The following is a 21,515-nucleotide window of genomic DNA, read 5'->3' as shown; positions in this document are numbered from 1 at the left end:
CAAAGGGATATTCAGTGTCTGCATTTTTTATTTTTTTATTACACATCTACCAATCGGTGCCCTTCTTTGCGAGGCATTGAAAAACCTCACTGGTCTTTGTGATTGAATCTGTGCTTGAAATTCACTACTCGATTGAGGGACCTTACAGATCATTGCATGTGTGATGTACGGAGATTGGGTACCGTAGTCCAAAAATATACGATTCCAATAAAATAAATCCAATAGAAAATCCTATCACATATAATTCTATAGGATTTATCCTATAGGATTTTAGCCTTTAGGATTTAAAAAAATCCTATATGATAAAATCCTATAGGAGTCCAATTGGCCTGGTTCCAAAATCTGCTAGGATTGTTCTATTGGATTCTTGTATTGGAATCCTATATGGTCATATAGAGGGCTTGCAGTAGCATCACAAATCACCTAGCAACCGCACCAGGCACCATGTTGAAAGACCAGTCAGTCTGGTGGAAGTCCTCCAATCGTCCACATGGCTGGCTGCGTTTTGCTGTCACCGGAAACTTTGGGAAGATTGCCCATTATTTAATTTTTTCTAAGGAACCAGAAAACTGAGGCAAAGGGAGAACCTATTCAAGTAAGTAAATATACATTTTGAAATGATAGCTACAGGAACTTTGTGTGCAGGCTAACTCAAATGAGCTGCTAACGTAATGTTTGCTAGCTAGCTACTAGTACCTAGCTACTAGTAGCTAGCTAACTTTACAAACTGTATAGCTAGCCAAGTGAATTAAATATCACCAGCTAGCTAACTTCATATTAGCTAGTTAGCTACCCATCTTGATGTATTTATTGTTGTAAATCGAAATGCATTTGTAGCTAGATAGCTAACAGCCATGGAAGAGGGTAAAATGATTAACTAGCAGTTCCAGCTGTCAGTGAAGGGAGATACCTTTGTGGGAGGACATTATGAAAAGATTCTCCAGTTCCAGTCCCTAGCGAGACAAACTATGAGGACAGAGCAACTTAATATTCAGTGCTGTTCAATTTGAGTATAATACAGCCTGTTTCTTTGTGATGTTTTCTGTCCTCAGATACAGAGAGCTGTGAAACCCTGTCTGCAGCTGAAGCTGTCCCAATGAATGTCCCAAGAGAATAAGGGTAAATCCTTGTATACCATGGATTATGTGTACCTATGTAAGCAAATTTTGTAAATAAAAATACAGCTTAAAAAGTCACACACAATGTATAAACCTATTACAACTGGAGCAGGCCAACCCTGCTGGGTGTGCAGGCCAACCCTGCTGGGTGTGCAGGCCAACCCTGCTGGGTGTGCAGGCCAACCCTGCTGGGTGTGCAGGCCAACCCTGCTGGGTGTGCAGGCCAACCCTGCTGGGTGTGCAGGCTTCTGTTCCAGCCCAGCACTAACACACCTGATTCAATGTATCAAACCTAATTAGTTGATAATCAAGTGTGCTATTGCTGGGCTGGAACAGAAGTCTGCTCACCCAGTAGATCAGGGATCAGTGGAGCGAGGTCGTAGTGCTGGTAAGTTGACGCCGCTCTGATATCCAATAGTTCTTCCCGGCTGTATGTAATAACACTTAAGATTTTCTGGGCTAACAATTTAAGAAATAATACATAAAAAAACAAAATACTGTAAAGTATCCTAAGGAATAGAAGCGAGGCAGCCCTCTTTGTCGGTGCCATCTTTCATAAATCACAGCTCACAATCCTGCAATAAAGAGGGTAAGGGAATATGTCTCTAATTTGTCTGTGTTGTATTCTCAAATAAATATTACCTACCTTTTTGTTCAGTTGTAAGACTCTCCAATTAGTTTGATTTGATTGTCACTCTTTTTTTCAGGATATCAGCCATGTGAACCCATTTTGCAGCTGATGCAGCCAGGCCTACAGCAGTGGTTCCCAACTCCAGTCATTTAGTACCCCCAACCACATGCATTTTTGTTGCAGCCCCAGAAAAACATACCTGATTCAACTCATTGAGGGCCTGATGATTAGTTGACAAGTTGAATCAGGTGTGCTTGTCCGGGGCTACAATAATACTGTGTACTGTTGGGGGTACTCGAGGACGAGAGTTGGGAACTACTGGCCTACAGTATGATGGCATTAGCCTTATGGGCATTTGCAATGCACCCCTTGACATTGTTTATCTGAAGCAGAGAATAGCTTAACTCACACATTGTTATACTTATTTTTGAGCTACAGTGCATTCGGAAAGCATTCAGACGCATTTACTTTTTCCACATTTTTTTTGCGTTACAGCCTTATTCTAAAATGGATTCAAAAAAATACAAAATTAATCTACACACAATACCCCATAATGACAAAGCGAAAACTGGTTTTTTGACATTTTTGCTAATGTATTAAAAATAAAAACAGATACCTTATTTACATAAGTATTCAGACCCTTTGGTATGAGACTCGAAATTGAGCTCAGGTGCATCCTGTTTCCATTTATCATCCTTGAGATGTTTCTACAACTTGATTGGTGTCACGCCCTGACTCAGGGGACTCTTATATGTTGAGTCAGGGTGTGAATATTCTATGTTGTGTATATCTATGTGTATGACCTAGTATGTGTAGATCTATGTTGGCCGGTGTGGTTCCCAATCAGAGGCAGCTGTCGCTCGTTGTCTCTGATTGGGGATCATACTTAGGCAGCCTGTTGGCATGCATTAGGGGTGGGATCTTGTTCCGTGTGTAGGCTTGTTTTGTGTTCAGCCTTAGGACTTCACGTTTCGTTTGGTTTGTTGTATGTTTATCAGTGAAATAAACATGTATGCATTTCACGCTGCGCCTTGGTCTGACCCGTCCTTAAACGAACGTGACAATTGAAGTCCACCTGTGGTAAATTCAATTGATTGGACATGATTTGGAAAGGCACACACCTGTCTATATAAGGTCCCACCATTGACAGTTCATGTCAGAGCAAAAACCAAGCCATGAGGTCAAAGGAATTGTCCGTAGAGCTCCAAGACAGGACTGTGTCGAGGCACAGATCTGGGAAAGGGTACCAAAACATTTCTGCAGCATTGAAGGTCCCGAAGAACACAGCGGCCTCCATCATTCTTAAATGGAAGCAGTTTGGAACCACCAAGACTTTTCCTAGAGCTGGCCGCACGGCCAAACTTAGCAATTGGGGAGGTGACCAAGAACCCAATGGTCACTTTGACCGAGCTCCAGAGTTCCTCTGTGGAGATGGGAGAACCTACCAGAAGGACAACCATCTCTGCAGCACTCCACCAATCAGGCCTTTATGGTAGAGAAGACAGACGGAAGCCACTCCTCAGTAAAAGGCACATGATAGCCCGCTTGGAGTTTGCCAAAAGGCACCTAAAGGACTGTCAGACCATGAGAAAGAAGATTATCTGGTCAAATGAAACCAAAATGGAACTCTTTGGTCTGAATACCAAGCATCACATCTGGAGGAAACCTTGCACCATCCCTGCGGTGAAGCATGGTGGTGGCAGCATCATGCTGTGGGGATGTTTTTCAGCGGCAGGGACTTGGAGACTAGTCAGGATCGAGGGAAAGATGAACGGCGCAAAGTACAGAGAGATCCTTGATGAAAACCTGCTCGAGAGCGCTCAGGACCTCAGACTGGGGCAATGGTTCACCTTCCAACAGGACAATGACCCTAAGCACACAGCCAAGACAACGCAGTAGTGGCTTCTGGACAAGTCTCAATGTCCTTGAGTGGCCCAGCCAGAGCCCGGACTTGAACCCGATCGAACATCTCTGGAGAGACCTGAAAATAGCTGTGCAGCGACACTCCCCATCCAACCTGACAGAGCTTGAGAGGATCTGCAGAGAAGAATGGGAGAAACTCCCCAAATACAGGTGCCAAGCTTGTAGCATTATACCCAAGAAGACTCGAAGCTGTAATCGCTGCCAAAGGTGCTTCAACAAAGTACTGAGTAAAGGGTCTGAATACTTATGTAAATGTTTTTGCTTTGTCATTATGGGGTATTGTGTGTAGATTGATGAGGGAAAAAAACAATAATACATTTGAGAATAAGGCTGTAATGTAACAAAATATGGAAAAAGTCAAGAGGTCTGAATACTTTACGAATGCACTGTACATGTTCTCAATTTAAAAACGATACCAGTAGACAATGTATGTGAGGCTAATCGTTATACTAGATCCTTCAAACTCAACTCTGAAACTCGAAGCCAATTCCACTGCATTCTTTCATTGTTCCCCTCTAATCAGGGACTGATTTAGACATATGACACCAGGTATGTGCAATTCATTATCAGGTAAAACAGAAAACCAGCAGGCGCTGGACCTTGTAGGGTAAGAGTTGTACATGCCTTGTGATCCTGACATGAAATTGTTTAGTGTAAATTCAACCCTTGTAATCTAGGTAGTGAAATGATGGGATCCTTATCTTAAAACATACATACAACTACTACTACGAAGTTCATTGCCAGATACTTTTCTCCCAGAAGGTCTGAGTGGCACTTGGAGGTGCCACTGTGATTATGAAGATAGTTTGCCTAACATGCAGACAACATCGCCCGCTACAATAAAACTCTCCCATCTCCTCATTGGTTTTTAGGAGCATATACCCACGTGGGTGATTGAAAGATGAACTGAGGTCCACACTCCAGTCCAGTTGGTGGTGGATATGCACCTTAAAGTTGGTTGCCAACCGCCATATAAAGTTCACAGAAGAAGAGGAACACTGATGGAGGAGCGATTACTAGAAACTAACTAGGTTTCCCCTTTTATCTGTGGATTAATTGTCAGAGTAGAGAACACACAATTTTGTGTGACTCAAAATGGGTCAAAATTCTACAAAGATCCAGAAAAATGGACCTTGTGCATTTCAGGTAAAATAGTAACCCAATGTCTATACCCCAGGACAAATTAGCTAACGTTAGCGAGATAGCTAACGTTAGCCACCTAGCTAGAATTCATAACATATTGCACGTTTTGCAAATTCGAAACATATAACACATAATACGTATTGTAATTCGTAACATATCATACGGACATCCACAAATTAAAACATACCATACGAAACGTAACATATACTAAATGGAGTGCATACGAAATGCTCTGAGACCAGGTTGGGCATAGGCCCATAGGCTATATCAGAGACGTTTCTTTCCTTTGCGTGGAAAAATGTGGCCTTTGATAAACACTTCATGCAATTCTACTACACTTTATATGACTGGAGACATTAGCAGAATGTTTTTGAATACGACAAATCACAGGTTAGGCTAGGCCTACTCTGCTGACTGACAACAGATCAATAAAAACAACCTTGTATTGAATGCAACCATGTAATCTAGGCCTATGAAAAGGGGATACACAAATTGTACAATATGACGTCCATCTAGCCTGGAGGAGAGCATTATTGTCACAATATACTCCAGTGGCACTGATCCAATGATAATGTGTGGAAAACTTTATTCATAAGAGCGAAAATATATGTACATTTCAGCATAGGACAAATGCCTCAATGGGATAGGACAACCTGCTGTGTTGACTATTGGTTGTTCCAGCCCAACAATAGATTTAATCTTTAAATCACACAAAACACCTGAATGATTTATACACAACCAATTAAATCAAGAGCCCTGATGGTATAGGTGACCTGAAGAAGTGATATTCTAACAGCAGGTGTGCTTTTCATTTGTTTATTTACTACTGTAGGTTCACCAGCTGACCTCTATCAAGACACCCAGGTCGACTGGATTCCCACTGTGAAGATGAGCAGTGCTGCAGCAGCATCAGTTTCTACTTCTACTTTGTCATTTTCCAGATATGAAAGGAGACATCCCTCAGTTAGACAAAATGGTTGTCATATGCTGTGCTTTGGTCAATCTGAATGATTATTTTGTGCCATTTGAGAAGAGAGCACCTTTAAGTGCCCCCTTAAACCGTATGAATATATACAAAATTGATTTGGAACAACATGTAAAAGACTTGTTTATGATATTGTAAATATAGTGTACTTTTATAATAGGCTATTGTTGTATGGGTGAAACAAAAAATATTTTGTGTGTCATCTCTGCTTTGCCTTTCCCCATTGAATAAAAGGTATTTCTTATAGCATAACTATTATTTATTTCACAATTTAAACACATTTAGCAAAGACAATGTAATCAAATCAAGCTTTATTTATACAGCACATTTCAGACATAGAATGCAACGCAATGTGGTTCACAGGAAAAACAACATAAAAAACTATTCAAATAAAAACTGAAGTATTTACTACACAACAAACATAAGAGGATAAAAAACAATAGAATAACAATAAAAACTGAACGACTGAAAAGCACCCTAAGGAAAAGCCAAGCTAAAAAGTATCTCCACAGTTTCGGCCCCCCTCAGGTTCTCTGGCAGGCTATTCCAGAGGCTTGGGGCATAATAACTAAAGGCTGCCTCTCCATGCCTCTTGGTCCTAGGCTTTGGGATAGTTAAAAGGCCAGTGCCAGAGGACCTGAGTGACCTACTGGGTACATAACTTAAAAGAATGTCTGACATGTATTGGGGTGGACAATCGTGGATTGATTTAAAAAAACAATAGAAGAATCTTAAAATGAATTCTAAAACTGACAGGCAGCCAGTGCAGAGACCTTAAAACCGATGTAATGTGTGCTCTCTGTCTGGTCTTGGTCAGTAGCCGTTCTTGTTTTGCAGTTGACCAATGGCTTTCTTGGGTAAACCATGTAATTGTTGTGGTAGTCTTACATGCTGACTAGACCAGGCACACACGTGCGCCAATGAATTTTAAGATTATTCTATTGGCATGTTGATTTTGTCCATCCACAGCAGACGCGATCAGGACACGCAGGTTGAAATATCAAAACGAACTCTGAACCACCTATATTCATTTGGGGACAGGTCGAAACACATGAAACATTCATGGACATTTAGCTAGCTAGCTTGCTGTTGCTAGCTTGGTTAGGGTTTAGGATTAAGGTTAGGGTTAAGTTCAGGAGTTAGGTTAAAGGGTTAAGGTTAGGGTTAGTTGAAGAGTTAGCTAAAATATTTAGTGTTAGGGGACGGGTTAGCTAACATGCTAAATAGTTGCAAAGTAGCTCAAAAGTAGTAAGTAGTTGAAAAGTTGCTAATTAGTTAAAATGCTAAAGTTATCCGTGATGAGATTCGAACTCGCAACCTTTGGATTGCTAGACGTTCACGTTATACACCTACCCATCCACCCCGACCAATCACCCTCCTTTCATTTTTGCCTTAAGTAACCATCTGTCTTATGTAACCATACCAAACGTAACATACTAAATGGAGTGTCTCGGATTCACGAACAGAATAATACAAAATGAGACCAGGTTGCAACACAACTACACGCTCATTAATAGCATAAATTATGACTATCAATGTACTCATCACATTAGGAATAGTAGGCTTACATTAGTCTGCAAATGCGATGATAGATTCATGCAATGCTTTACTATAAAGATGCATTTTTATGATGAAAAAATTGCTTCCCCAAAACTTGAAACTCATGCGTCGCCTATGTAAGAGACACATGCTAACAGCTAGACTACAAGCTATCTAGCTAGCTAACGTTGGCTAACTAACGTGGCTAGCTAACGTTGGCTAACTTAGTATTGTTGTTAACACCTGATTAGCATAACAGCTCAACTAAACTCGAAATCGATCAGACTTACCAGTGATTAAATGATCAGAGCAGACCCTGTACTGACAGCTGTCTGGGTTCAGGTCTTGTCGGGCAAAAAGGTTTCTTCGCTTTTCTTGAATCTCCTTGGTGTTTCATGCTTACGTGTAAATCTGTAAACATATTCTTGACCTTTGGTATGATGTTCTTACTGTGGAATGCAGTGTTTGATTTTCGCCAGGCATAATAGGACCCATCTCGTCCAAAAAGTTGACTCAAGTTTGCCAAAAAGCACTTGGATGATCATCAAGACTCTTGGAAGAATGATTCAAAAGTATAACTTTTTGGACAACATGGTTCCAGTAATGCCTGGCGAAAACAAAAATCTGCATTCCACAGTAAGAACATCATACCAAAGGTCAAGCGTGGTGGTGGTGTGATGGTTTGGGGATGCTTTGCTGCCTCAGGACCTGGACGACTTGCCTTAATAGAAGGAACCATGAATTCTGCTCTGTATCAGAGAATTCTACAGGAGAATGTCAGACCATCCGTCTGTGAGCTGAAGCGCAGCTGTGTCATGCAGCAAGACAAATGATCCAAAACACACAATCAAGTCTACATGAAAATAACTAAAAAGCAACAAATTGGAAGTTTTGGAATGGCCTAGTCAAAGTCCAGACCTAATCCCAATTGAGATGTTGTGGCAGGACTTGAAACGAGCAGTTCATGCTTGAAAACCCACACGTCACTGAGTTAAAGCAGTTCTGCATGGAAGAGTGGGCCAAAATTCCTCCACAGCGACATGAGAGACTGATCAACAACTACAGGAAGCATTTGGTTGGAGTCATTGCAACTAAAGGTGGCACAACCAGTTATTGAGTGTAAGGGGGCAATTACTTTTTCACACAGGGGAATTGGGTGTTGCATAACTTTGTTTATGAAATAAATATGTAATTGTTGTGTTATTTGTTCACTTATGTTCCCTTTATCTAGTATTAGGTTTTGGTTGAAGATCTGATAACATTCAGAATCACAAATATGCAAAAGTAGAGAAAATTAGAAAGGGGGCAAATACTTTTCATAGCACTGTATATTTATTAATAACAAACAAAAAACATTTCTCATCTGCTATAACAATACAGTGACTCAAAAACGACAAACATGGTCCTCTGTAGCTCAGCTGGTAGAGCATGGCGCCTGTAACGCCAGGGTAGTGGGTTCGATCCCCGGGACCACCCATACACAAAAATGTATGCACGCATGACTGTAAGTCGCTTTGGATAAAAGCGTCTGCTAAGTGGCATATTATTATTATTACTATTAAACAAATGGCTACAACTTAGCTAGCTAGCTAGTCAGCTGACAGCCAAAATTTGGCTAACAGTAGTTTCTGAGCTAGCATAAAAACAAGTGCATAAAATGCTGTACAATGATGGAAATATGACTAAAACATTGACAACTTCGTACAATACTGTACTCACAGTTATTGCATTAACGCACAGTGAAGGATAAAACCGTTAGAATAATAATGTTTAAAAAAACGGAGATTCTCTGCACAGCCACAGCTGGCGAGCTGAACTTGAGAGTTAGGCTAATAGGCCCTTTTCACGTGACGTCAGACAACTTCCGTTCTGCCGCGATGCAGGTTATGTTTACATCCGGTGTCGCTTAGGAACGCTTAGCTAGTAGCACATCATTATGGAGTTCACCCAGTCCCTTTCACATCTGCCACCAATACGACTTAACGACGTAGAACGACTTGCTGACAAGTGGTCCCTTACTTCAAGATCGAAGCTTGATACTTTTACTTTTTTTTGCCAAACAGATACATGGTTACTCTTATTTGTAATACTAACCAGGAGAAGGACGGCAGGCATAGTCGTGATCGTTTGTCACTGCAGGCAAAGCACCCTCTGTGCTGTCAGGCATCTCATGATCAGAATCATCCAGGACAGCAACACCAAGACGCTTTCTTGCTCGCTGGTAAACTGACTCCCGAGCTTGTGAGCCGCCTCCTATATGTGTGAAATTAACCATATGCTTGTCATGATACATTTTGGTAATCACTTTTCAGTCCCTAAAATGACAAAATGTAGCAGCTATATTGCATCAGGATTAAATTATTAAACATTTTGTACAAGTAATATATTATTGGATTACAGTAGTATTACGTTTAACGCTGTCTACCTATCCTTACCCCAATCATTCCAGTGGAATCTAGACGGCACTGATCCCTGTTTAATACGGATCCGTCCACTGGCCGATGTGTATCTATCCTCAGGGGGAAAGTGCTGACTGCAAACAAAGGTGCTCCCACGAAGAATCTTAAAACTTGGTCCCTCATCTCTCCTGATCGCCCTCACCCAACGGGCACGTATTTCTCCATCAACAGGGAAATCGTGGAAAACTCAGATACGGGAATTTCTGTTTGTTGTTTGAACAAAATGGTACACTGCAATAGCATCTTCTCGAAGATTGTGCCATGCTTCGGTGTTGGATGGGATACTGTTGCGATACAGACACCGAGAGAAAAGAAACAGCTAAATTAACATTCAGCTTTGACCAGGAATCAATATTTATCTAGCTATCATGCACAACAGTATTTGAATAGGTGAGTTACTATACATTCATGAATAAACTAACTGCCTAACAAAGGGTTAGATAGCTAGCTAAGTAAACTTGTTACATTACAGCCAGGCAGCAATGTAACGCTACCTTTAACGTTATCGGTATCTGGTACTAAGTTGTTGTTAGCTAACGTTAGCCCACTTTTAAGTAACTAAGGCAGTGAACAATTATGAATTAACAATAACGTTAGCAAGTTACAAACCATTGCATATACGTAAACATTATTACTCTTAACTTTACTAATTTAACTTAAACGTACCTTTTGGAATTTCTTCAAGTAGCTAGCTTGCTAGTTAGTGGTCAACAGTTGTATTTTCGTTGAGAAGTCTCAGGTTACGGGCGAACGGAAGTGAAGTTAACCTGCTACGCGGAAAGGCGGAAGTTAGATGACGTCATCGTGAAAAGGGCCTATTAACACTGCGAGCTCATGCTATACTGTGAAGTCATCAGTCACTCTTAAAGGGACAGGTTTTCTTACAGGTGAATAAAACAGAACTGAATATAGAACGGCTGTTTCCGATCAACAAAAAATGTGTCATTCATGTTGTTGCATTGTACTGGAACTAATGACAACAAACTGTAATTGAATGCGTTCAATTAAGAAAAAAAAAATATAATAGGATTCTGATGATTGGGGTGACAAAATCCTACAAGACTTGTCAAAAACCTATTGGATAAATGTACTTTTAATCCTTCTGTCTGCATATTTCAAGACATGGCATATGAAGGTGCAGTGAGATACCCGATGGGTTGTACGATACTTTTCTCGTCAATCATCTTGAAAAAACATACTTAAAATCTGGAAATCAACCAATCTTCCTCCATCGTTAACACAATGGAAAGGTTAAATGCTTTATTATCTAAATGTTGAAAGTCTATGGACGACGGAGAGAAATAAAATGGTGCCGTTTGAGGCCATGTGGTGGAGAGTGACACGAGTGCCTGAGATAGGGGTGTGGGCAAGTGGGTCTCGGCAGGAGTGATGTTGTGGATGTTTGTGTGCATCTGTATGTTGTCATTTGTATGTGTATGTTTTGTATAGTTTTTTTTTTTTAAACATAACAACAACAAAAATTATATATATATATATATATATATATATATATATATATATATATATATATATATATATATAGGATCCAATTGGATTACTTTTGATTTCCAATAGGAAAAAAAGGTAGTCCAATAGGAATCCAATAGGATTCTGATTGAGGTGATACAAAATCCTATAGGATTGCGGGAATCATATAGGGTCCAACAGGATTACTTTTGATTTCCAATTGGGGAAAAAAAGAAGTCCAATAGGATTCCAACAGGATTCTGATAGAGGTGACAAAATCCTATAGGATTGTGACAGTTTTATAGGATTCTATTGGAAAAATCACTAATCCTACATGATTTTTTGACTAGGATAGTCATTCAAAAATCATGTTAACCACTATTATTGAACACAGAAGTCCATGCAAGTAATTATGTGATTTGTTAAGCACATTTTTACTCCTGAACTTATTTAGGCTTGCCATAACAAAGGGATTGAATACTATTGACTCAAGACATTTCAGCTTTTCATTTGAAAATGTTCAACAACAAAAAAAAAAGTATACTTTCACATTATAGGATATTGTGTGTAGATCAGTGACCTTTCCTCTACTCTCAGTTCCAGGAAGCGGTAGCTGCATTAGCGAATGGTTCCCACCGTGGGGTCTTTCCTGACCGTGTGGACTCTAGTTCCAGGAAAACACCTCTGATAATTAGACCTTTCCTCCTGACACCATGTTAATAGACTTGACCCCACAACCTCAGAGGTCAAAGGACAGGCTGGGATATCCACCTTACTGTCACAAACTATTCTTTGTAATATCCACACTAGATTACTACTTAGAATGAAGCAATATATTGGACTGTATAAGTGTATTCTTAGTGGTATGCTAGCATGGATATTGGAACATAACCCATATTACACTTAAAGCTGAAATATGTAACCTTTTGGGCAACCCGGCTAAATTCACATAGAAAGGAGAGTTATAGATCTGTCATTCTCATTGAAAGCAAGTCTAAGAAGCGGTAGATCTGTTGTATGTGCACTATTTCTATCCTTTCCGTTCTTAAGTTTCGTTTTTGCGTCTTTTACTTTAGGTTTTGTACACCAGCTTCAAAACAGCTGAAAATACAATATTTTTGGTTATGGAAAATATATTTCACAGTGGTTTAGATGGTACAGTGATTCTCTACACTATACTTGCTTGTTTTGTCACATAAACTCAAATTAGTTAAACTATTAGAATTCTAGCAAACAGGAAATGGTGGAGTGATTTCTGTGTAGTGCACTATAACGGGATAATAGCTAAACATAGCACAAAATAGCATAGAGGAGCACTGTCAGCAGCATACAATATGATGTTATGCTAGCAGCACAGCTTACCTCTAAAGGCAAAACACTATAGCATAGCATTGTATAGCAGAGCACCGTTAGCATAGGATGTTATGTTAGCAGCCCAGCTAATAGTTAACATGTGTAGTGCCACACTGAAGAAGCTGGCTATACAGGGAAGGTGTCTGTCAGATGAATGCGTGACAAACTCCCTTAATTCCATTCAGCGCCTCTGTCATTTATAGGATGATGCCACCTACTGAGACCAGAGGAGAAACGGGCCAAGGAGCTGAGTCACCTATCAACGTTTCCAAGTAAAGAGCGTTTAATACTGTTTTATACAGCAATAAATGGGATTACAGGCTACTTAGCATACTGCACAAGCAGACAAACCCTTTAAAACGTTTAAAGAACCAATCTGCAGTGCATTTGCTGCTTGTAACTTTAGCAGTTGAATAAGTTTGTTCAAGTGAGTGTAATTGAAAACGTAGCCTTCCTGTATGTTCTCACTCTGCTAAGACTATGAAGAGCTAAGAACTAAGCCCCTGCCCCCTATTGAATCAAAACTGTAATTAGGTTTCATGGACAAATAAAGTAACATTTATTTGTATTTATTTTGCCTTTATTTAACCAGGTAAGTCATTGACAACGCATTCTCTTTTACAATAACGACCTGAAATAAAACACAAGAGGACGTGTCTGATTGAGGTCGGCTGCCGGGCCCTCTGTGCATGCCTTGTGTCTCTGGGAACTAGGTCTGCAATACAGAGAGAGGGCCTTTAGTGTATGTGGCCCCTGTTTTAAAGGCCCCTGTGTTGGTGAATGGAGAGGTGGGATTTGGGTCACCATAGTATACTGTAGTGAAATATTGGAGATGGGGGTTATTGTTTTATGGCTGAATGTTTTAAAATGTAGAGGAACTTAAATTATCTTTGCATATGTTTGTGAATTGACATGGGGCCTCGTCTTAATAAGAGGCCCCTTGTGTGCTCTTGTGTTAGTGAATGAAGAGGGTTAGTTTTAGGGGCCCTGTGTTTTCAGACTGACAGAGGTGGATGTAAAATATATTTAGATTTTTTTTTACAACAGACAACAAAATACAGACAAAAACAATAAACAACTTAACGTTTACATACATTTCCACAAACATTAATGACATCACACTCGCTCAGACCTACATGTTCCCACCATAGCAAAAGCATTGTGATAAACACTCGCATATGCTTATGTACAGCAGCATGTGCTTTTCATCATCTTCTATAGCGCTGGACCACAATATGCCACCTAGACCTCTTTATGTGAGGGAGTAGTGGGTGAGATGTCAACCAAGGCTTTAAGCAACACACACACAAACACAGAGCTAGTGTGTTACTGAGGTGATGTTTTCCACTGACTTTTTGCCAGGTCGGTCTCGGAAATGAGGTGGACACTTCAGTACATATTCCAGTAAAAAGTATAGTAAACTCCACTTAAGTAGGACGCGTGGGCCATCGTTGAGCTAAAATACAAAGTCAAGGAACAAATGAAAAGAGTTATGATATAAACTCCAACATGCACACACAAATACTTGAATACTTTTTTTAGAGCCACATAGAAATATTACGAACACAAAGTCATAAAGAATAAAACTTTTTGGTGTTTATCTTTACTTTTTTGTATCCGCTATAATTTCTTATGATCGACAAGAACTTTTGAACATCAAATCATCAGTTACTGACCTCAATTCCGGCTTCAACTTCGACTCATCTGCCCTGGGCTCGTTGTGGAATTCCGACCCATTTTTCGGGCTACCCAAGATGAAAAGCTGGCGAAAAAGAGGCAGGAGAGGGAGAGTCCTGGGAAGATTAAGGGGAGGGGAAAACCGGCCACCTCTTCCCTCCATTCTATTGGCCAATCATTTGATAATAAGATGGTTGACCTCCGATCGCGGATTTGCTATTAACGGGACTCTCGTAACTGCAATATTCTCTGCTTTTCTGAAACGTGGCTTTCGGACAAGATACCCCACATGGTTATCCAACTCGATGGATTCTCCATTCACTGAGCAGACGGGACATTGGATTCAGGGAAATCGAGAAGGGGTATGCATCTTCATCAACAGCAAATGGTGTGCTGACTCTAGCACAGTGGAAGTCTCAACCCATTGTTCACCTGTATTGGAATACCTGATGGTCAAATGCTGACCCTTCTACCTCCAGAGAGAGTTTTCAGATGTTATCGTGACTGCGCTATACAATGAGTGTACAAAACATTAGGAACATCATCCTAAAATTGAGTTGCACCCCCTTTTGCCCTCAAAACAGCCTCAATTTGTCCTCACGACGCCAGGACAGCGGAGTCACTCACCACCTTCCGGAGACATTTGAAACCCCACCTCTTTAAGGAATAACTGGGATAGGATAAAGTAATCCTTCTACCCCCCCTTACCCCAACCCACCCCACCCCCCAAAAAATAAATAAATAAATAAATTGTAAAGTGGTTATCCCACTGGCTATAAGGTGAATGCACCTATTTGTGAGTCGCTCTGGATAAGAGCGTCTGCTAAATGACGTAAATGTAAATGTAAATGTATCGAAAGTGTTCCACAGGGATGCGGTCCCATGTTGACTCCAATGCTTCCCACAGTTGTGTCAAGTTGGCTGGATGTCCTTTGGGTGGTGGACCATTCTTGATACACTGTTGAGCGTGAAAAACCCAGCAGCCTTGCAGGTTGAGCGTGAAAAACCCAGCAGCCTTGCAGTTCTTGATATACCGGTGCGTTTGGCACCTACTACCATACCCCATTCGAAGGCACTTAAATCTTTTGTTTTGCCCATTCACCCTCTGAAAGGCACACATACACAATCCATGTCTCAATTGTCTCAAGGAATACAAATTCTTCTTTAACCTGTCTCCTCCCCTTCATCTAAACTGATTGAAGTGGATTTAACTGGTGACATCAATAAGGGATCAGAGCTTTCACCTGGATTCACCCGGTCAGCCTATGTCATGGAAAGAGCAGGTGTTCTTAATGTTTTGTATACTCAGTAAATGTGTATATTCCACCCCAGGACAAGAAAAACAACAAGCTGGCACTTAACGAACTGTATGAGGCTATAAACAAGCTTATTGCCAGTGATTTTTAATTCAGAGTCATTAAGACACGTGTAGCCCAAATTCTATCAACACGTCTCCTTCGCCTATTTTATTTATTTTATTTTATTTCACCTTTATTTAACCAGGTAAGCCAGTTGAGAACAAGTTCTCATTTACAACTACGACCTGGCCAAGATAAAGCAAAGCAGTGCGACAAAAACAACAACACAGAGTTACATATGGGGTAAAAGAAAACATAGTCAAAAATACAACCGAAAATATATATACAGTGTGTGCGAATGCAGTAAGTTATGGTGGTAAGGCAATAAATAGGCCATAGTGCAAAATAGTTACAATTTCGTATTAACACTGGAATGATAAATGTGCAAAAGATGATGTGCAAATAGAGATAGTGGGGTGCAAATTAGCAAAATAAATAACAATATGGGGATGAGGTAGTTGGGTGGGCTAATTTCAGAATGGCTGTGTACAGGTGCAGTGATCGGTAAGCTGCTCTGACAACTGACGCTTAAAGTTAGTGAGGGAGATGAGAGTCTCCAGCTTCAGAGATTTTTGCAATAGGGGCGATAAAGTTCTAGACCACTGTTCCTTTACACCCAAGGAAGCATACAAGTCCCTCCCTCGTCCCCCCTTTGGCAAATCAAATTCTGCTTCATGTCTACAAGCAGAAGCTCAAACAGGAAGTACCCGTGACGCGCTCCATAGAGAAATGGTCCCGCGTATCGGTGACTATGCTACAGTACTGCTTTGCTAGCGCTGACTGGCGCGACGAGCTAACCACCTCCATCACCAGCTTCAATAGGAAATGCATCGCCGACGTTGTCCTCACCGTGAAGGTTTGCTGCTTCCCAAATAAAAAGCCCTGGATTAACACGGAGGTTGGCGATAATCTAAAGGACAGAGCGACCGCACACAGGGCTATCACAGCAATCCCCTACGGCTGAGGAAACAAACAAGTACAAGAAGTCCGCTACAACCTCTGCAGAACCATCAAACAAGCAAAAGGTCAATATAGGAACAAGGTGGAATCCTATTACACAGGCTCTGACACCCGCTGCATGTGGCAGGGGCTGTAGTCCATTACGGACTACAAATCTGCCCAATGATGCCTCCCTGCCAGACTAACTCAATGCATATTATGCACGCTTCGACAAAAACAACACCGAGCCGTGCACGAGGGCCCTCGCCGACCCAGAGGTCTGGGTGATCTCGATCTGAGGCCGACGTGAGTATGGTTTTTAATCAGGTGTCACGATCGTTGAGAGACGGGTCAGACCAAGGTGCAGCATGAAAAGCATACATGTTTATTAACTAAATAAACATACAACAAAACAAGCAACAACGTAACGTGAAGTCCTCCGGCTATACACATACAAGCCTGAACGGAACAAGATCCCACAATACACAGTAGGCAATGGGCTACCTAAGTATGAACCCCAATCAGAGACAATGAGCGACAGCTGCCTCTGATTGGGAATCATACCCGGCAAGACATAGAAATAGACTAACTAGAACCTAAACATAGAATATATATAACATAGATTTCCACACCCTGACTCAACAAACAAGAGTTCTATAGGTCAGGGCGTGACAGTACCCCCCCAAAGGTGCGTACTCCGGCCGCACCAACCTGACTCATTAGGGGAGGGTCCGGGTGGGCATTCAGCCTCGGAGGCGGATCCGGCTCCGGGCGTGACGACCTCTCCCTCTCTGCCTCCCCGTTGTGCCCCTGGTCTGGTCTGGACCTCGGCGCGATGCTTCCCCTCTCCTTCCTCCCACGATGCACCAAGCCCTGTCTGGACCCTGGTGTGGGAGACCCCGAACCTGGAGAGGGGCTGACGTCTGGGCCTGGATCGGCAATCCCCCCACGATGCACCAAGCCCTGTCTGGACCCTGGTGTGGGAGGCCCCGACCCTGGAGAGGGGCTGACTTCTGGGTCTGGAGTGGAGCCGCTGACCGGAGCTGAACTAGACCCTGGTGGCGACTTCTGGCTCGATCGCGGAGCTATGACCCAGCGGACTGCTCTGACTCCGGAGTGGAGCCGCTGACCGGAGCTGGACTGGGCACCGGTGGAGCGGACTACTCTGGCTCCGGAATGGAGCAGCTGACCGGAGCTGGAATGGGCACCGGTGGAGCGGACTACTCTGACTCTGGAGTAGAGCCGCTGACCGGAGCTGGACTAAGCACCGGTGGAGCGGACTGCTCTGGCTCTGGAGTGGAGCATCTGACCGGACCCGTATCCATCCCCATCTCTGGAGCAGGACTAAACGCTGTGCCAAGCCTGGGCACCGACACAGAGGAAAATTCCAGCCCTGTAGTAGGACTGGTTGCCGGCCCCAGACTGGGCACCGACACGTTTAGGAGCCCCTGCTCCAAAACGGGGCTGTACGTCATGCCCACCCTGGGCACCGACGCAGAGGTGGTTTCCAACCCTGTAGTCGGGCTGGTTGCCGGCCCCAGACTGGGCACCGACATGCTAAAGTGCTCCCTGCAGGGGACCGTCGCTGGAGGTCGGGTGAGTTGAGTGGTTGGAGAAGGTGTAGAAACGCAACCTCTCTCCCATCGCTCCAATGTACTCACCACGCGCTCCATTGCGCTGCCGAGAGCCTGGATCCTGCTCGCCTGCTGTTGGACACGTTCCTCCAAAGATCCGGACGGACCGACTATACCTGCTGACTCCATTTTAGGTGCGTGTTTCTGTCCTGGAACGGGCCGTGCCGGACTGGGAACACGCACCACTGGCTTGGTGCGAGGAGCAGGCACGGGCCGATCAACACCATAGTCCCCTCCAAGCTCGTCACCAATCTTGGGACCCTGGGACTAAACACCTCTTCTGTTACTGGATCCTGGACATCCTGACGGGCCAACTCCAGGTGATGAAGGTAGGCAACATCACCTCCGCCACGCTGACCCTCAACACGGGGGCCCCACAGGGGTGTGTGCTTAGTCCCCCTCCTGTACTCCCTGTTCACCTACGATTGCGTGGCTATGCAAGACACCAACACCATAAGGCCTACCACAACAGTGGTAGGCCTGATGACTGGCGACGATGAAACAGCCTACAGGGAGGAGGTCAGTGACCTGGCAGTGTGGTGCCAGGACAACAACCTCTCACGCAACGTCAGTAAGATCAAGGAGGGGGGCGGGCACGCCCCGATCCACAACGACGGGGCTGCAGTGGAGCGGGTCAAGAGCTTCAAGATCCTCGGTGTCCAAATCACTAAGGACTTAAAATGGTCCACACACACACACAGTGTCATGAAGAAGGCACGACAGCACCTCTTCCCCCTCAGGAGGTTGAAAATATTTTGCAAGGGCCCTCAAATCCACAAAAAGATATACAACTGCACCATTGAGAGCATCTTGACTGGCTGCATTACTGCTTGATATGGCAATTGCACCACCCTCGATCGCATGGCGCTACATAGGGTGGTACGGACAGCTCAGTACATCAATGGGGCCTAGCTCCCTGCCATCCAGGACCTCTATATCAGGCAGTGCGAAAGGAAGGCCCAAAAAATTGTTAACCTTTTACTGCAGTAGGCTAAATCTGGGTGATTCTTGGTAGTCTTAAACAAATCTACTTTGAAACAGAAGTATACACCTCACACACATGGTTATGGGCTTAAAAAAAAGAAGACACCTGACATTTATTACATTGAGTTTGCATCCCAATATTACACTTTATATACATCACAGAAGACTGAAATATAACAAAACTGTTTGACATAGAAACACCAGATTTTTGTTGTTTAAAAAAATAATCTTTATTAGTTATGAAATTATGAAAAATATTAATGACATTCCACCCATGAGGCCAGAGAGGGCGCTTTTGGTCAATAACTGCAGGAAAGGTCTACAGACTCCAGCCACCCAAGCCATAAACTGTTCTCTTTGCTTCCGTATGGCAAACCGTACCAGAGCAACAAGTCTGACACCAACAGCTTCTATCCCCAAGCCATAAGACTGCTAAATAGCTAACAAAATGGCTAGACGGACTATCTGCATTGACCCTTCTATTTAATTTTTGCACTGACTCTATGCACTCACAGGACTCTACACACTCACTCACACATACTCACATTGACACTCCAACACACACACACACACACATACACACACACACACACACACATAGCATGCACAGACATTCATACGGACTCTACACACGCACACTCGCATACAATCATCATTTAAGCTGCTGCTACTCTATTTATAATATATCCTGATGCCTAGTCATCTTACCCCTATACACATTTACCCCTACCACTCCAGTATCCCTGCACATTGTACATGTGGTATTGGCACTGACCCTGGAACTGACCCTTTTACATAGCTTACATACTTTATTTTCTACTACAATTTTTTATAGTACTACTGATATTGATTACTGCATCGTTGGGTTTAGAGCTTGCAAGAAAGGCATTTCACTGTACTTGTGGACGTGACAATAAGAACTTGACACTTGAAATTATTACAACCATAATACAATCGTATAACATAATACAATAGAGCCCATCGAAGTGCATTCCCAGTTTGATGACATCATGGGAACGCTTGATCACAGTGTGTTGGCAGGGCATAACAGAATAAAGCTGCTGCAGTGAGGGATGTGTTCCATTCTATTAATAGTCATTTCACCTCAGACAGGACAAGGCGTTGGCCTGGAAGCACAGAGTTACACTACAGGCATGAGAGAAAATAAGCTCTTTATACAGACCTAGTACCACTCAGCACTACAGGGGACTACTGACATAGTGGCCTCAGCCTCTGTGTATGTGTGTGGGTTTGCGTACGTGCGCGTGTGTGTACCCGCGTGCGTGTCCGTCTATATGCATGTATGATGAGTGGATGCAATTGTATGTGTGTGTGTGTGTTTGCAGTATACAGTTGAAGTCGGAAGTTTACATACACTTAGGTTGGAGTCATTAAAACTCGTTTTTCAACCACTCCACAAATTTCTTCTTAACAAACTATAGTTCTGTCAAGTCGGTCAGGACATCTACTTTGTGCATGACACAAGTAATTTTTCCAACAATTGTTTACAGACAAATTATTTCACATATAATTCACTGTATCACAATTCCAGTGGGTCAAAAGTTCAGCAGCTCAAAAGTTCAACAGCTTGGAAAATTCCAGAAAATGATGTCATGGCTTTAGAAGCTTCTGATAGGCTAATTGACATCATTTGAGGCCTACCTTCAAACTCAGTGCCTCTTTGCTTGACATTATGGGAAAATCAAAAGAAATCAGCCAATACCTCAGAAAAAGAATTGTAGACCTCCACAAGTCTGGTTCATCCTTGGGAGCAATTTCCAAACGCCTGAATGTACCACCTTCATCTGTACAAACAATAGAATGCAAGTATAAACAACATGGGACCACGCAGCCGTCATACCGCTCAGGAAGGAGACACGTTCTGTCTCCTAGAGATGAACGTACTTTGGTGCGGAAAGTGCAAATCAATCCCAGAACAACAGCAAAGGACCTTGTGAAGATGCTTGAAGAAACAGGTACAAAAGTATCTATATCCACAGTAAAACAAGTCCTATATCGACATAAACTGAAAGGCCGCTCAGCAAGGAAGAAGCCACCGCTCCAAAACCGCCATAAAAAAGCCAGACTACGGTTTGCAACTGCACAAGGGGACAAAGATCATACTTTTTGGAGAAATGTCCTCTGGTCTGATGAAACAAAAATATAATTGTTTGGTCATAATGACAATCGTTATGTTTGGAGGAAAAAGGGGGACGCTTGCAAGCCGAAGAATACCATCCCAACCGTGAAGCACGGGGGTGGCAGAGTCATCCTGTGGGGATGCTTTGCTGCAGGAGGGACTGGT

The 21,515-nt window shown here is 42.6% G+C and overlaps 1 long non-coding RNA gene across 1 annotated transcript; it reads left to right on the top strand.

Moving 5' to 3' along the window:
* The first annotated feature begins 438 nt into the window (after window positions 1-438).
* Window positions 439-6,034, top strand: LOC121538894. The gene is made up of 3 exons (XR_005995278.2): window positions 439-595; window positions 1,053-1,119; window positions 5,648-6,034. It is a non-coding gene; the product is annotated as an uncharacterized LOC121538894 (long non-coding RNA).
* Window positions 6,035-21,515: the final 15,481 nt, after the last annotated feature.

The sequence above is a fragment of the Coregonus clupeaformis genome, chromosome 34 (genome assembly GCF_020615455.1).
Source record: "Coregonus clupeaformis isolate EN_2021a chromosome 34, ASM2061545v1, whole genome shotgun sequence".
NCBI classification, from domain to species: domain Eukaryota; kingdom Metazoa; phylum Chordata; class Actinopteri; order Salmoniformes; family Salmonidae; genus Coregonus; species Coregonus clupeaformis.
The sequence above is the reverse complement of the archived record's forward strand: the minus strand, read 5'-3'. Positions and strand labels throughout refer to the sequence as shown.